Raw genomic sequence first — 17,569 nt, 5'->3', positions numbered from 1 at the left:
AGACCTGGACCCGGGACCGATTTACTTTCTTGTTTTGAGGTCCCTAGAGGCCAAAAACACCATCCGTTCAATTTCATTCAAGTTCAAAGATATTTATATATATATATATATATATATATGTGTCCGTTAGCACGATAACTCGAGCAAAAATGATCCGATTTTGATGAAATCCGGTACAAACGTGTAAACCTACATTTATTCGAACGAGTTCGCGAACCAGCATGATCGGACTATGGGAACGGGGGTTTATGGGGGGGGGGGGGGGGGTTTATGGGGTAAAAATAGGGTTTTCCCATTTTTGACCCTATAAACACAAAATTTCACACTTTCTTTCCAAACCATTTTGTAGAGCTTAAAAAAATAAACAATTTATTATATTGAAGTGTTATTATGCGCCTATTAGTTACGGAGAAATTTCCAAAAAACTGTAAATTTAAAATTCCTATGTTATTCTTACAGAGAATAAGTCAACTGTTGTAGTTTGCTTGTTTATGAACATATTTTGGAAAATACTTTCATTTCTTACTAAACTATTAAACTTTGACAAAAAACAATTACTTTTTACCCTCCCTGTTACAGCAAACCTAAGTACTCGTTAAACTAATTCTATTTAAATAGGGAATAAATGTGATATTTTTAAGAAGGCATTTTAGTGTAAATTCAACCAGACAAATGGAAATTCACTAAGTCTGCAGGTTTGCTGCGGCGGGGGTATTTGTTTTGTTGGATTTGTTAAAATAAAATACTAAACGTTTTGTATCTTGCAAAATTTTGATTTAGATGCCAGTTTTCATGAAATTTCGCATTAAAAAATGCAAATGGCGCCATTTTGCAATTTCGAAAGTAATTTTTTTTTTCTTCACAAATGTTACTTTCTTTAGTGTAAACACTTTTGCCAAGTTTAATAAAAATATCTCAAAGGGTTTTTGAAATGATAAATATAAAAAAATGGCGGCGGATACAGCTAAATAAGCCAAAATCCTAAAAATTATATTCTTAAATTTGTTTACTTATTTTTGCAAGTAGAATTAGGTCATGTATAGCTCATGACATTCTTTTGTGACACCCTGTATATATATATAGTATATATGAATTTGAACGGATGGTGTTTTTGGCCTTGAGGGGCCTCAAAACGAAAAAGTAAATCTATATGGGAAATTTGATAAAGCATTTTTAGGTTAGGCCTTCTTTCAAATGTACATTTTTGGTTGTTGTAAATTGACACAGTTGATGAAACGATGACAAATGTTTGTTTGTTTATGTCGGCTAAATCCAAAAAAGATAGTAAACATTACTTTTTCATAGTAAACATCCTTTTTGCGTAGTAAACAATTTAATGAAAAATGTTTGCAGGTAATGAACTTAAAACGAAAACAGGCGATTTCACAATTACCAAAAGTAGTGTAGCAAAAAATACTGATTCCTTACCTTTTTGGAGAAAGTGAATTCAATTAGGCTAAGTTCTTTCAGCAAATTTTACTATTGAAATATTTATTAGGAGCACCTTCACTATCTTAAACACTTGATCTGAACATAGTCCTGATAAGTTTTTCGACTTGCAGAATCACTTGTTTAAAGTCAGACCCGTAAAACAGTGAGGTTGCAAATCTGACTATACTGCGAACATATTTGTACAGAAACGTGTGGATTTTTCTAATTGAACAGCCTAAGAAACTACAAAACAGACATGAACGAAAGAAGCAGTTGATAGGATGGCAACAGCAATAGCAGTGTGGACTGTACATGCTTAGTGAAGTCACTGCTGGTACACCCGAGTGAAACGGGAACAGAACAATGTTGATAAACTTAGCTGATAACAAACTGTTTGTTCTATCAGATAGCAACATTTCTGTATTTCGAGATGTATTTTGAATTTTGAACAGGAAAGCGTTACCAGAGGCAATGTTTATAAGACTTTAGAACACTGTCAGTTTGTAAGAACATGATTTTGGCTAGAAGTGGGCATATATCTAAATTAAATAAAGAAAAAATGTTGAAATCACCAATTAAGATGTTGAGGAAATGTTTAGCCTGTACCAACCATAGCTGTAAGAAATACGGCTCCATGAAAAATATCGGTAAACAGTAGATTCATGAGACTGAGAATATTAGGCAAGTTAGAGGAGTAAATAATGCATCTTTTACAAATTGTTTTCAAAATATTTAATCCTCTTCGGACTTTATTACCACCCTGTATACATAGATTTTTTCGCTCTAAATCACGCCGCTCCGCTCCGCTCCCAGTCGCTGTATGTGTGTTTCTACCCTACAGCTGGTTTTATTATTGGTTATGTGTCCGGTTAAGATTGAATGTTGAATATTGACTTAACGTTTCAGGCTTAATTCAGCTTAAATTTTATAATGTGAACTTAATTTGTTGGTTGTAATTCCAGAGGACAGCAAAAGTTTACCAAAGGTGTACTGGTATTAGTATTGGTACTGGTATTAGTGGATATTGGTATTAGTAATAAATGTATTGTATTGTTTTTAGAAAATGTATTGGTTTTATAATAAAAAGGTCTATAGATAAAGATAATTTATCTATGTGTCCATGGTCAATGATTTATCAAATGTTTAAACGCAAGTACGGCCTCAAATTTCGAAAAAAATACTGCCTTAAATCTAAAGAAGAAGTGTTTTAGTTAGAAGTTAAAGTTTAGGAGAATTTAGTTTTTTAGACGGCTGGTATTAGTGGCATTACAAGAAAAAGTACAATGGTAGAAAAATTGTGAACGTGTGAATAATTAGTACCTATGGACTTTTATAATATATAAAATAGTGATAATCATTGATTACATGTCTACACCCAATTCTGTCTTCCTAAGAATTATTAACGTCTTTTACAAATTCCTTTACAATATCGGTGTTGGGTAAAACAATTAATTGCATTGTAGTTACATGTAAAGCGAGTAACATTATTGACTAAGGATATTACAGTGATGAATATCTGTATGAACTAAATGTGGCGAGATGTTTAATAGGTAAGAATGGAAAATATATTTTATAATAGAAGACCCTCATGACAGTGGCTCGATACAACAAACACCTAGTTGAATCAATAAAAACATATGTTGCAAAAGAATAAAAAAAACTAGTTATTTGTGTAACTGCAGCAAAGGTAGTTTGCACTATTACATTTTTCCTACAGTTACTATAAATCATATAAATAATTAGTCTTTCAAACACTGTACAACACGTTGTTGGGAAACGCTGTACCAGCTGATCGTAGTCGTAGTAGCTTTAAGTGTTGCCAACCTATTTCCAAGAGTACACGGATTACGTGCATAATAAAACAAGCTAAAGCATGCTGTTATGTGTTGTTTGGTCGGAATACTGGTTTGCGACAAAGTAACAAGTGTGCGGCAAAGTAAGTAAATGCAGCAATTACCAGCTTTCTGTACTATAATCAGTGTAAGGAAGCCTACTTTAGATGGACATTTTTAATCTTAATGCTATCTCAATACTAACATAAATCATCACCACATAAACAGAAACCATATGATTTCAACAAGACAATAAAATAAAGACTATTAGATATATACAATATCACAACAAATATTACTCAAACCCAAAAGAAGTATTCAAAGGGCTTACACAACTTAAACAAATAGTTACGTTATATAATAGGTGAAATAAACATCTGTGACAAGTTAATTAAAGCTAGCTTTCTTTCGTAGCACAAGTCAATGACATGTAATTACTGTGTTGTATCCCCCCAAACACGCCCACACAAGGTTGTTATTTTACAGTGCGTCACAGATACACCACCCTTCTCAGAACTCAATGTTAATTCTCCTCTTGCAACAGTAATTTGGATGTTCATGTTGTGCTACATTCTAGTAGTGAACGTATTTTCCTTTTTACCTTAAGCAATTGTATGTCAATTTAAAAAACATAATTTTTAATGGGGTTTATTTTGAGACGCTTTAGAGAAATTTTTATTGCAATTCGAAACAAAGTAGCATTCTGTTTTCAAATATTTGTTTGTGAATACCCCTAGGCATTTTATAGAATACAGGGTGATTGGTACTCAGTGTGACAAAAATTGTTTGGTGTAAGTACAAAGTAAATGAAGCGTGATGATGCATATCAAATGTTCCAAGTCTTAAAATTAACATCCCAAAAAATTATTTTATGTTTTTCAAAAATAACCATGCTTTTAAACTTAATACAGCGATTTCTCAATTACCTGTATATGGATTTGAGTAGATAATGTCATTTTCGTATTCTACATCAAATTTTGAACAAGAATAATGGAAAATGATTGAGGATCAGTTGTAAAAACTCCTTTGAAAATAGATTCAAAGATAAACATTAAGATGATTGATAAAAATTAAAAAAAAAACAATGGTGTTTTTTAAATCCCAACCTTCATGCGTACTGGGAATACTAGGATTCTAATGTATAAACACTTAAATAATTGGATTGTTATGCACGGGTTAAATAAGCTATAAATTACTCCTAGTTATCCCACCACGTATTTTCAGCCATTAGAAAATAAACTTACACAAAAAATATCAATCAAAACAACTATCTAAGGGTTTAGTGGCTAAATTGAAATCAAGTAAATCATAGCAGTTATTTAAAGAAAGTATTGAGTTTATAACAACCCATTATTTTGTCAAGACTTTCAACCTGGGCAAAGCATGAATGATGCATGAACACTTTTGTGAAAGACTCACAAATGTGTATCATTACGTACGTTCAGCGAAGCTGGTGTTTTGCATGATTGTGCAAATAACGGCACGGATTCCTCGTCCACCAGTTGTTACGAAACTTTCATTATTTTTAGTGCTTCGAGTTTTGTTTAAGGAAACGATTGTTTTTTTATCGCAATCACCATATATTCTTCATAAGTAGTTCTTGTATTAGGCCTCTAAGACGCTACGCGATGGTGGCTGTTGTATTTCGTATTAAAATGTATTTATGTTATACCATTGTTATGCTAACAGTGAGTCCATGCTCGTACTATGGACGGGGATAGTCTGGTCAGTTCAAACCTTATTAGATTCAGAACAACAATTTGTTTACGTATTGTATACTGTATTGTAATGTACATAACAAAACAGTCAAAACTATTCATAAGAGCCCAATTCTAAAACAGTTTCAAATCAGGATTTAATACTATATAAACACTATTTATTTTAACGAACAAGTGGTATGTATGGAACTTCTCTATCGTGAAAATCCTCTGTCATTAACTAATTTATTGTAATTAAAGGTTCGGGAGTTAAAAGCTTATTGTTTAATCATAGATGTACATCGTTGTGGTTTTAATAGATTTGTCTTCATCATAAATTTTAGCGATAGCATTATTTTTTACTCCATTAATAGTGAATGAGATGTATATAAAATAAAGTTTTAACATCGTTACTTTGTTGAATAAAAACGAACTGATGCACGAAATCGTATTATATTTATTTAGAAATCAGAATTGCAAAATAAATCCGATATAAATAGGTCTCCAAACACAAAATCTGTACGATTCGGAAAGCTGAATCGTAATAAATTTGATTCAGACAACGGAATGATTATTTGGAACATTTTACTCACCTTAAGGGCACAGTCTTGACTGGTTTTAAGTATTATTATTCCCAAGTAGCTTATTAATAAATTTTAATATTGTTATATTTATGAAATGGTCAAGTAAATGGTAAAATCATTAACTGCCAAGAGATATATGGTTATTTTTGTCGTTCAAAAACTTTCTGAGCAAAGCATTGATTAGCAATAATTAAGTTTCCCATGAATATTTTCTTATCTAATAAATAAATGAAGTACTTTTATTATTTCTTGCGTTGAGACACAAAAATATATTCAAAATGTGTTATCAGAAGTTTTAACAATTTTATGAAACCGATACCAAAAGTAAATTTCGTTAACCGTGCAGGCCTAAAGGTTTGAGAAGATAAATTGATGCTACATAAATAATGTAAAAAAATAAAAATAAACTATGAATTTAGATGGCTACATATAATACTTTCAACAAATAATATCGGACATTTCTCAATCAACAATCTATAAATATTAAATTTGTACTGATGAAATTGATTACCATTACAAAATTTGAGTACCATTGGCGAGCAAATACACCTAACTAAACTCAAACAGAAATTCTTTAATGCATTACTTTAATAAGCGTGGAATTAGACACGGTCACTATATGGGGTTTTTTAACGCAGCCCAAATATATGAAACTACTGTGGAACACATTTTAATGACAAAAAAGCTTATATGTAGGTATCCATTTTTACTTTACTTCATTACCGATTATATGATATGCATAACTGCACTGTTATCTATGAGTTTTAGTGTTATTGGGAATTTATTATAAATGAGACTTAAAATCATCTTTTCACAAGCCCAAATGGAGTACTGTACAGGTTGTATGTCTACTTGTTTTGTCTACTAAGTAAGCGATTTCCTTAAAAAATGTACATGTCAATAATAGTTGATTTATGAAGCACTGGAACACCAGGAAAATTAATTTCTAACCTTTACTAGCATAAAACCAATAGTTTACTTTTAACGTATAACTCTTCGATAGTTGGGAATTACCGTGATTTTTCTTATTAAAATAAATGTCCAACTACACTATGCCTCAAAGATAACTATGCATCAATGCAAATCAGCTGATCGGCAATAAAACAAAGACACAGGTATACCAACGTATAACTATGCATCAATGCAAATCAGCTGATCGGCAATAAAACAAAGACACAGGTATACCAACGTATAAATATGCATCAATGCAAATCAGCTGATCGGCAATAAAACAAAGACACAGGTTAAACCAACGTATAGGCTTGTTTTGTCGTTAAAATGTGTCTCACAATACGTTTAAGTTGGGTTGCATTAGATATATAACCCCCTTTATTATGATAATATTCTTTATGCTAGAGCTTATGATTCTCATTATGATTCTTATTCTCATAGTTTGCTTGGTGGACACTGCATTGAATGAACCACCAACTTCAAGAGGTAATCTTCTTGCTTTCGCGGAAACAAGAAAGTTGTCCTAAAGGTCCTGTTTAAGTTTTCTTAAAGATAAAGGTTAATAATATTATTTATTCCAAAATAAAGGTTTTGTATATAAAAAGAGCAAGTTAAATAGCCTACAGTATTTACTTTTTCAGGGGGTCTATATCTATATAAATAATTCAACTATAAATTAAATAAGGTCTTGATACTAGTTATTTGTGCAACTAGTGAGCAAAGTGAGCAATTGACTCACTCGAGAGAAATACTTACTCACGAGCCGTAGGCGAGTGAGGAATGATTTCTCGAGTGAGTCAATTGCACTTTGCACTCCAGTTGCACATTATATTTTTCCTACAGTTACCATAAAACAAATAAATTGGTAAAGAAACGTAACATATTTTTACACAGAAGTGAACTTTTAATATGGCATTTAATGATACAACAGTACAACAGCTGACCAGCTGATTTACAGCCAGTGGTGCCAACGTATTTTGCTCGCATACGACTTTGTCTTCATGTTACGCGCTCACTATTTCGTGCCTTCACGTTGCAAATCTGGAGTGAGACAAAGTAATTAGAGTGAGACAATGTCAACACTGTCTCACTGGTGAGCAAATTGGCCACGTTGCTTTCTCAAATCAGTGAGAGAACATGTACATTGTTAGGTAACTGTAGGAAAAATGATTGTATTAATCAAAACCACATATAGTAACCAGTACATTAATTTTATTGCAACCATTATTGATTGTAACCAATTATTTAGCCTAATATATCAATCTCTTCATGTATAAATTGATCACATTATACTATATTCCTTAATCTGATTTAAACATTTAAACCTGATTAAAAGTTTACAAAACACCACCACACAGTTTCCAGAGTCATCCTACATTATAAATCCCCAGGGTGAAGAGTGGGAATGATCAGTTCATTAACAGTGGTTGGGTATGAATGAGTGGGCAGGCGCGTGCGAGTGTGTGGGTGCGCGGGGGTAGTTTGTGGGGGTGGGGGCTTAGCCCAGTCCAGTAGACGCGAAGCAGAGTGCGTGCAAAGTACTTGTGCGTTTGTGTGTGTTACATAGGATATTTTACAAAAACTCTGCCCAATCTCTCATGTAAGTATTTAAGATTGCCACCACTATTAAAAAATATGTCTAAATATATGATGATAAATGGTAAAGCTTTGGTTGAGAATGCATCAGAGAACGAGGAAAGACAAAAAGTCCTTGTTTTTAAAGGAAGGACATAAAAGAGGCGTAGGAACGACCAGGAAATGACAAAACATAAAAGTAAGAAATTTATTTTAAGTTTCAGCTAAATTTATCGTCAAGGAAGGGATGATTACTTTGCTGCCATTGTTCTAGATTTATAAATACTCTAGCATAAAAAAATAAAAACTATTAAAATAATAAATGAAGGTTAAATGTATTTTGTAAACAAATACAATCTGGTATTAGCTTATATATATTTCTTAAACAAGGATAGGATTCTTCTTCTATTGTTGTTCAAATAGGGGAATGCTCTAGAACTAGAAAGAAACATTAATTTATGAGTATATACTTTATTACGAAGTCAAATACATTAAACTGTATATAACCCACTTATTTTAAAATTAGCTGTAATAACAAATATTGTAGTACTGTACTGTTTGTTATAAGCCTGGACTCTGGGCGGACACTATCTTTTGACAACCCTCAAGAAAGTTATGATCATTGATTTGTTTGTACTGTGATCTCAATGTGTAAATAAAAAAAAACTTATATGTTTGAAAATAACAAAAGGCTTTATAGACAGTGGACCAAAAAGTCAAGTTAAAGTTCAATACTTATAACAAACTTTTGTTGTTATTTTAAATTGTGTCAAAAGATTATGCTTCTTACCTAGTTCTACAGCTTTCTAGTAAGAATTGAATACATGAATATCAAATACAGTAAATACTATTGTGTTTTCTTGTTCAACTTAAACTAGACACAACTTTGTGGTTTTAATAACCAAACACAACTTAGTGATGATAAAAAATAATATTATTTCTTAGTAAGAGGTTTCAATTCTACTGTCTTAACATCTACTGCATCGATGAATGTAACAAAATGATTTAACAAATGTATGCAGTAAAATATATGCTGCGAGTTAGCTTGATGAACAACCCAAATTTATCTTAGGATACAATATACAAACAATTACTTAGATGTAATTGTGAATACTATATAAAAGTATATCCATGAGACGTGTTTAGCCTTTTTTCCGCATTCCGTTGAAACAATCGTAATATTGGCAACCGGCAAACAAGTGGTTGATTTAAGGTACAGTATCATAAAATTATAGCCACTGATTTTTTACTTGAGCTTAGAACTGAATATTATTTTGTTATAATTGTTAGCTTCCATATTTTTGTCTACGTAACAGTTTTTTGTAATCTGATGCATAGTACATTTTCAATTGAATTAACTACTGTTAATACCGTACGTGTACGGCAGTCTTCTCATTTTTATTATTAAACCCTTTTTAAATCAGTAGGTATAGTAATATAAATTAAATGAGTGGACCAAAAAAATAGTTTATTCCATTTTGTCCCACGGTGCTCTTGTTTAATCATTATCTTGAAATAACATTATGGACTTTTCCTGCACGCTTCTGAGATTTACCTTGGTGAACTCTGAAGTTACAATTTTGACATAATTTATATACAATAATAAAAAAATGCATCCTGTTTGTACATTTCACCAAATTGATCGCAGTTAGATGAATTAACGTAAGCCTTGAAAGTAACCGTCGATTTCGACGGGTTTCACCTAGTATAGGTATAATACGTGAAGGCGATTTCTACGAAACAATACCCCTCCGTTAATAATGGACGGATTTTTACAAACGATGTGTCAAAATGAAGTATTGTTTGTGTAGATACCCCCTTTCACCAATTCCTGTAATACAAGTCCTCGGGCTTTGCTCCACAGGCCATAAAAATACTAATATATTTCTTATGGATAAAAGATTTTATTTCAAACGGACGGATAATTTGTATTAATTACAGCTTACAGCTGTTCATAGTAAACACATGATACACATAAGAGCGTTCGTTTTCAGTTTCGAAGACTCGTAACATTTCCAATTGGCTACAGAATTCTCTCACTTGTGACTACAAATCTAAGGCGCAAAACTGGGTTATCATTGCTTTAGAACTAATCTGCTAAGAGCAATTTACTAACTGTAATGGCGAAATAAATAAACGTTTGTTGTAGATGGTTAACCTAACAGTTAATTTATGACACGAAGCCAATTCTCCAACGACTTGTTATAAAGTATACTATTTAATTGATAATTGTTGATAAACATTGCAAAATATTGTGTGAAAATGATATCACATAATTAATTACACATTGAATCTTAGCAGGAACTGTTAGTTCTGAGATCGATGAGAATCTCAATTTAAGGTACAGTTTTTTATGTAGATATTTATCATAAAAGCCTACCTTTTTAAGCAATTGTCAATTTTCCTCTCCTCCAGAGGGACGGCCCACAAGTAGTAATAAGAAAATCTTTAATCTAAGCATAGTTTGGATGCAAATCAAATTAAAAGTATTTACTAGTAAAACACAAAGCCACAAATTTGAACTCAAACTGACAACCGAGTCAAAAATGGCAGCTGTTCAAAGATGCATTGAATTAAAGCTACCTTCTCTGGTAGGAGCCCGCTAGAAGTCATAAGAAAATCAAATGTATGCATAGGTTGATTTGCACATTAAAATAAAGGCCTTTTTTAGTAGAATAAAATGCCACAAATTTGAGTTGAAAAATAACAACTGACTGAGAAAAAAATGGTGGCCGTTTAAAGAATCAAAATGATATCTTTAACATCTGTCATTTTGACTCGGTTCAAATTTGCGACGTTGTGTTTTACTAGTAAAGACCTTTAGTTTGCTTGCATATCAACCTATGCTTACATTTAAGATTTTTCTTAAAGACCTTATATTTATCTTTCCAAAGCCAAATTTCAGAAAATGATTGACTTTCAAGTCAAAATCAAAATAATACTTGACATCACATTTGAAGAGCTTTTCAATCTATTTCCAGTGGTACTGTGATTGTAAAATTCGGTTAGTAATAATCAAGTGATGGTAATTCTAATAGCAAATTAAAAATGGTAACAGCTTTTTCAACGTTTACGATATTTCGAAGCCTTAAGACACCTGAAATGATATTGATGTTATAGTTCTAGATCGTTATAGTATTTAAACTAATTTGTGATTGTTTTTAAACACAAGTCATAATACTAATAGTATACTACAGTTTCATAAAGATTATTTATTATTTTTAAATAACCTATTCAACTTAATACATAACCATAAATAACCATGATATTGTAGCTTGTAAATGATACATGTAAAAATCTCAGTTGCATGAAATACTGTTAAACAAGTATCCAACCCAAACTATGTTTATATGTTTCCATATCTCATTAGGGGAGGAACATCGAAGTCAGTTATTACAGTGAGTTTCGTTTAATATGTAACACGATCAACTTGTTACCATGTTGTGTTGATCCCCAATATAAACACAAAACAAAACTAATTTGTCACTAACTGGTGTTGTGCGTGTTTAATATCTCTCTTTCTCTCCAACTCACCTCCTCTACCCCCTCCTCTCTCTTCTCTCTACCACTCCCATTTCCATTGTGTTGCTATTATTGGAGTTATTTAATTAACAAAAATCTCCTTGTTACTTCAACTAACGCTCATTAAAATATTATAACTTGTTTCAACTTCATGGAATAAAGTGTTTAAACATTTGAACATGTTTTTTTTTTCATGTTGACACTGTAAAATAATAATTGAATTATTAATATTTTAAAAATCATTTGCAAACGAAGCATTCAGGCTTTGTACATTCTTCAAGTACGGCCTTGGAGGCGGTTGATATGTTGGTTACAACCATAGACAAAATAATTAAATACATTGATATACTTGTCTGTGTAAGGACCTTGGGTCAAATCACAAATGGTCAAGCGATTATTCCCTGGCACTGTGGTTCGGACCCTTTAGCCGTTGAACTTGCTTGTCTAGAAAACAAAAATATGATAGATATTTATAGTGGTTTGAGATTTATGTTGATTAGATGATTGCTACACAACTTCCTCTCCTAGTCCTTCATACAAAGCTCTAACATTATACTATACAACGTCGAAAATCCGCTTTTTTGATCTAACAGAAAATACAATTTTGTATCGTCTGTTGCAATAAAAGTCTGTCACGAATAATTTTTAAAGCTAAAATATGTAGTGTTTCATGTTTTACTGCACGTTGAGATTCTACTTTTTTGGCTATAAATTTGATAAAATACAGCTACTTACTTAACCATCAAAAAGTGTTTACTGTTTATCCCTTTTAGTTCCTTGGCTATACCTATAGTTTAAAATATACCATTTCAACAGATAGCTTCAGGCCCTTTTTTAAGATTATTTCAACTATCAGTGAATTTTCCATTTTGGGAATAAGGTGTTACCGTAGGTAAGAATAAGATAGAATAAGATAGTAAGAATTCGACCCGGGACCGATTCACTTTTTAGTTTCGAGGTCCCCCATAGGCCAAAAACACCATCCATTCAAGTTTTGTGACTAGGTTTTCACGTCGACAATCTAAGTTTTATTTGTTTTTCAAATCAAATCAAATCAAATCCATTTATTGCCATCAACATAATAAATACATGTATAGCAACGTCATACAATTTCATCACAGTATATCCATTAACCTACTTAATATGTTCTACAAATTCTTTGACCTTATACACACATAAATCACACAAAATCTTTCTAATAGTAAATTTAAATTGTCGTATTTCAAGACATTTAATGTGAGCAGGTAACATATTATACAATCTTTTGCCAAATTCACTAAAGTTATTGATTGTGGTCATAAAATTACATTGGTTTGGACGGAGAAAAGTGTTTTGTCTGGTAAAATGGTTATGAACTGAATCATTTGTAGGGAAATCTCTAATATTATTTTTAACATACAGTAAACAATCTAAAATGTACAGAGAAGTGACAGTTAAAATTCCAAGTTTCTTGAATAATGGCTTACAATGTGTTTCACTGTCAACATTGAATATTGCCCTAACAGCTTTCTTTTGCAACAGTTTCAGATTTTTAATACTACCAGAATGGCCCCACACAACAATACTATAAGACAAATGACTTTGAATGTGAGCAAAATAAATGGATTTCAAAACATCTATACTAACAAAATGTTCAACACATGTTCAACAAAATGTTCTGTTACAGTGCAAAATGTTGTTCTTTCCAAAGGCATTTTTTTTTATTTGAAAGGGAACGGTCCAAACCCTATAGACTTGGTAATCTAACAGTTGACCTTTTTGTTAGATAGCATCATTATTTCCCAGCCCAATGACGAATAACATCTGGATCTAGAAACACTGTTGCTTGGAATCGAACTTGTGACCTTCAGATTTGAAGGGGAGCGCTATAACCCTCGGCTACCCAGACAATTAAGTTCGTAATTAAAGTTTTAAATATCAGTAAGACTTGTATACAACCATAGACTATGATACAACTCATGTCCATTTAAAATTTATTTCATTAACTATCTAATGCTTAAGTTCTTAATTGTTGTACCTCATTGTACATGAGAAACATCATAATAAATATTTTACTGACAAAATGTTTACGGCCCATTCAAACTATACGAGGAACTCAGGTAAATTTATTACGTTATTTAAGTTTTATTACAAATTCTGACATTAAAGTTGGACTAAATAATCAGCCTGAAACATTGTTCGCGTTGATCTACAAAATTAGCCCAAACGCAGGACATTTGTCTTTGTAAGTGGAAGTTTGCGTGATGTCCAAACCGAAACAAACGCCTGTCATTATTACTGTGTATTACTACAATTTGCCATCGTTTTCAATAAGACAAAATTAAAACTATCACCTGACTCCTAAGCGGATTTAGTTTTCAAAAATCGGAAAAATATCTTCTTGCCCGAGACCAACTCTAGGTAGAGGTTCATGGAACGAGCAGGTGACCCTAGCAGACGATACGCCACAATTTTGGTTTACGGTCGCTGATACGGGTCGACGGAATTTTATGCCCCTGGAATTGGTAAGAATCTGGTGGTAATATTACGGGAGTAAAAATCTGAGCCATCCATTTTGATCTGAGCTCATCAGGAGGGGGGGGGGGGAAGAATTCTGATATGGGTAAAATACATATTTTATATATTTTTACATACTTTTTGAACTCCAGGTAGAGAATGTGCTGGGCGCGATTTTCACTGGTCTCGATTTACAGGACACCGATACACCACTAGACGTGGCCACGAATTTCGATACTTTCACAAATGCAAACATTGAGACGGATATAATCAGTTATTATAATGATAATAGTGCACCTGTTGCTCGAACTCGAGCAGCTGCAAAGTATTACGGGCGTTATTTCAAAACTAATAACAGTCATAATTTCCGATTATCGTACCTACTTATAAAAGAATCAACAACGAATCCTAGAAAAATACCGGTATGGATCATAAACATTAACAAATGACGTTGTTGGCCCGAATCATATACCAATAGAATTAACATATGTTTTGGCAGTTCCATTATGCAATTTTAAATAATGTTTATTTTCGGGCCAAAAACGTTATTTGTTTATGTTTATGATGATCCATACCGGGTCTTTTCTAGTATTCGTGGAATCAACTCAAAGATAATGTAATCAGTCACTCCACTCCAGTTATCGAAACTGAAAACGAACGCTCTTGTGTGTATCATGTGTTTACTATGAACAGCTGTAATTAATACAAATTATTCGTCCGTTTAAGTAAACAAAATCTTTTATCCATAAGAAATACATTGGTATTTTGATGGCCTGTGGGGAAACCCCAAGGATTTTTATTACAGGAATTGGTGAAAGGGGGCATCTACACAAACAATACTTAATTTTGACACATCGTTTATGAAAATCCGTCCATTATTAACGGAGGAGTAGTGTTTCGTAGAAATCGCCTTCACGTATTATATGTATATAAGGATGTGTTTGAAAAATATACGCTTGATCGGAGAAACCCTAATTTTGATTTTGTAATTGCATATGTCCGATCTTTGTAAGAACAAAATTCTATTTTCCCCAAAAGTTCTACCCCGAGAGCCTTCCACCGCAGAGTGACCCTCCACGATCACAACACCCAGGACTACTATGACAATCAAAACAATAGGACTGTACATTGAACGACAGTAAAAAGTCAATACTAAAAAGAAAAAGGTACATTAAAATGGAATGCTCTTTCCATACATTGACTAACGAGCTCATTGTCAAGGTTTGTATTATTGTCCACAGAGACGTAATTTTTTGTAAAATACCTTAGGTTATATATTTAATCTTTTAACTAAAATGTTTCTTTCTATGCCATGAAAGAACATATACTTATATACTGGTATATTTTTCTTTGTGGTTTGAGTATTCATAAAATATTTCAATTTATACTATTTGGCAAATAATTGGATATGAAACGTTTGATTTTACCCAAAGAGGAAGTCTATTTACAATTCCAAATGTACATTTTACGTTACACAAACATTAATAGCTTTTTGGAACCTTTGTGAATTATAATTCAAAATATCCATCTTGAGACTTTTAAATTAAATTTCTAACGCTATTATTTAAGTAATGAAACTTTATGACTACTTACGTTTACTACTAAGAGACCACATAAAATATTTAAAAACCCTACAATAAAACAAAGACATTTGGCCAGTATTATGAAGGGAAAAGAAATCTATGTTAAAACCAGTTTTATACTATTAAAATAACGTAGAAGTCAACTTACTGCAATTAGCTTTTTTAGATATCTCGGTAACCGATGGCTTTTTAAAAAAATTAACACATTGTAACACATTGCATTGTTAGCCTTCTAAACAAATTTTACCATCAAGTTTGGAAATGTCACCAATTTTTGTAAAAATCAATAACGGTTTTTTGTTATTTGATAAAAGGAAATAAATCATTTTCGTTTTTGGGTACAAACAAACAAAGGGGAAGGAGCAATATATGTGAACCCCATTTTTAAAACCTACCATTACTTTTGATGTAACAGTAGCTCTCTCATTGAATAATAAATTCAAACGTATGATTAAATCTAGTTTTTTTTTACAATGAAAACACTTATAAGTTGAATATTTTTGTCAAAACAAAAGGCAAGTTTTCACTCCAAATATATTTCAACCAACTTTCACTGAAAGAAAGGAAACTTCAGCAAACTCGAAGTTTAGCCAACCGATCTCTGGCACCACAATGTTATCAGAGGTTTCCGGCAAACTTCGCACTTCTTCTTTATTATATATAAAATAATAACGACACAAACTGTAAGCTCAACGTGCAACTAATACAGATGGTGTGTATGAAATTATGGAAGTGTTATCAAAATTGACAACCATGTCTATTTACTGCCTCGTTTGTAAATATACGAAACGATTTAATTATCTTATTGGCGATACAACATTTATATATGTATATTTGTATAATATACCCCATTTTGGGGGCTGGGGCAAAGTTTTAACTTTGATGAAAAAGTGCAATTTTTTATGTTGTAAATATGTGCCGAGTTTGGTTTTCCTACTGCAACGTGTTAAAATGTTAACTGGGGGCTTCCAGACTTTTGTCTAACCCTGTATACTGTAACACTTGAAGCGTGTACTTGTTTTATTATGTTTACTGAACAAACATTTGACAAAAAACTGAGCATTTTTTAACATTTAAAAATACAATTGAAACTATTTAACTATGATTTAATTTTTAAAGTATATCCAAATTAGAATCAAACAAGAGAGGAATATATATTTGTTTCGGAACTTAAGAAGGAAGTAATACTTTAGGTAATATTTTGTATAAAGAGGTTAAACTGTAACTTTCGACGTAAACGTAGATACAGAATAATTTAACACAGCAGGTCTCGTGTGTGGGAACAAAGTGTGATAGAACAAAGAACATTTTCTAATTCTTCCTTTGCTATTGTTTAAATACAAAGCCTCTTTCAAAACGATAGGGTAATTAAACCCGCAACATTTACTAATTAGCTTAAATTGTCCTAGGATTTAGCAAACTAAATCTTGTAAAGCTATATTTCGTACTATAGTTGTGACTATAGGACAATCGTAGTTTTTGAAAACAAAACAATTTTGTGTTTTTTTATTGTTTAGAAGGTTGAATTATTGTTTGATATTCGTTCACTAAAGCGGAGAATGTTATTCAACCTAACAAGACCAATAATTACTTTTTGATTTCTAGATACATTTACCTGCAGCTGAAAGTAGGATTGGAAACCATGTTTTGTATCTTGTTTGGTTACACATTCAACTGAAAGATCAGATCTTCAAATTTAAATACACATCCAAACCGTTATAAATAAAGTTGATCAGAATCTCAATGGGGTGTCACTTTTTTAGGTCCCATTCGTCACTCCACTAAATCATAAGCTTTACAATGACACCTTAATCGTAAAATGCAGTAATGTAAGATTGTTTAAACAATTAGACTTAATGAGGTAAAATACAAATAAATGTGCCAAATACCATGCACGG

At 32.0% G+C, this 17,569-nt stretch overlaps 1 protein-coding gene across 1 annotated transcript in view; it reads left to right on the top strand.

Annotated features, from left to right (window-relative positions):
* Positions 1-7,996: 7,996 nt before the first annotated feature.
* LOC128988410 (uncharacterized) overlaps positions 7,997-17,569 on the top strand; it is a 34,673-nt gene continuing 25,100 nt past the window's right edge. The window contains exon 1 of the mRNA XM_054409674.1: positions 7,997-8,095. The gene's annotated coding sequence lies outside the window, so the exon portion shown is untranslated. The remainder of the gene's footprint in view (positions 8,096-17,569) is intronic.

This window comes from Macrosteles quadrilineatus, unplaced genomic scaffold (genome assembly GCF_028750875.1).
Source record: "Macrosteles quadrilineatus isolate MER2022 unplaced genomic scaffold, UCM_ALF_1.0 Scaffold_3__2_contigs__length_128488019, whole genome shotgun sequence".
Classification (NCBI taxonomy): domain Eukaryota; kingdom Metazoa; phylum Arthropoda; class Insecta; order Hemiptera; family Cicadellidae; genus Macrosteles; species Macrosteles quadrilineatus.
Note: the sequence above shows the minus strand (reverse complement) of the source record. Positions and strands in the feature narration are given on the sequence as shown.